The sequence below is a fragment of the Rhipicephalus microplus genome, chromosome 2 (genome assembly GCF_043290135.1).
Source record: "Rhipicephalus microplus isolate Deutch F79 chromosome 2, USDA_Rmic, whole genome shotgun sequence".
Lineage (NCBI taxonomy): Eukaryota > Metazoa > Arthropoda > Arachnida > Ixodida > Ixodidae > Rhipicephalus > Rhipicephalus microplus.
The window spans coordinates 206,415,154-206,415,834 of record NC_134701.1 but is presented as its reverse complement, the minus strand read 5'-3'; positions in this window follow the sequence as shown (position 1 = coordinate 206,415,834).

Sequence of the window (681 nt, the reverse complement as noted above, 5' to 3'; positions counted from 1 at the left end):
CGCGGTAGATGCCCGCAGAGGCGGGCAACAGCCTGGCTCCGCCCGCGTCCAGCTCTCTCTCTCCGGACGACGCCCACAGCACGCAGCACTCGCGCTGCCGTTGCGATGGGTGCCCGAGGGTGAGACTACACCTCCTCGATGGGGGTATTCGGCACTGTCGCCGCACCTTTATGATAATACGCGCCCATTTTCCCCTTTTAGCCTTTCGCGTTTATTTTGCCAGGCTATAGTTCAGTGACGCCGTCCCTTGCCGTCGTATACCCGTTCTGCAGAGTGATTATCGACACGAATTTGGGAGATGCGTGTTATTAAGTGACATGCACAGTGTCGGTGAATGGGACTCAGTGACTTTCAGAAATGCAGTTCTGGAGGAAATGAGAAACGCAGCTGTGACGAACCGTAGCGAAAATGGCACTTGGTAATAGTGATGTCATATATTGTTTTTAGAACAGTGGAACAGTGACATGAAACATGCTCTGTCATACACTTACTATTGGTAATGATAGTAGTAGTAGTAGTAGTAGTAGTCGTAGTAGTAGTAGTAGTAGTAGTAGTAGTAGTAGTAGTAGTAGTAGTAGTAGTACTGACGCTCCCACGTTTGAATGCACGTATATATTCTATAAACTGTTCGTGGCGATAACCGCCACCGTAGCTCAGTGGTAGATATCGAACGCGTTATTC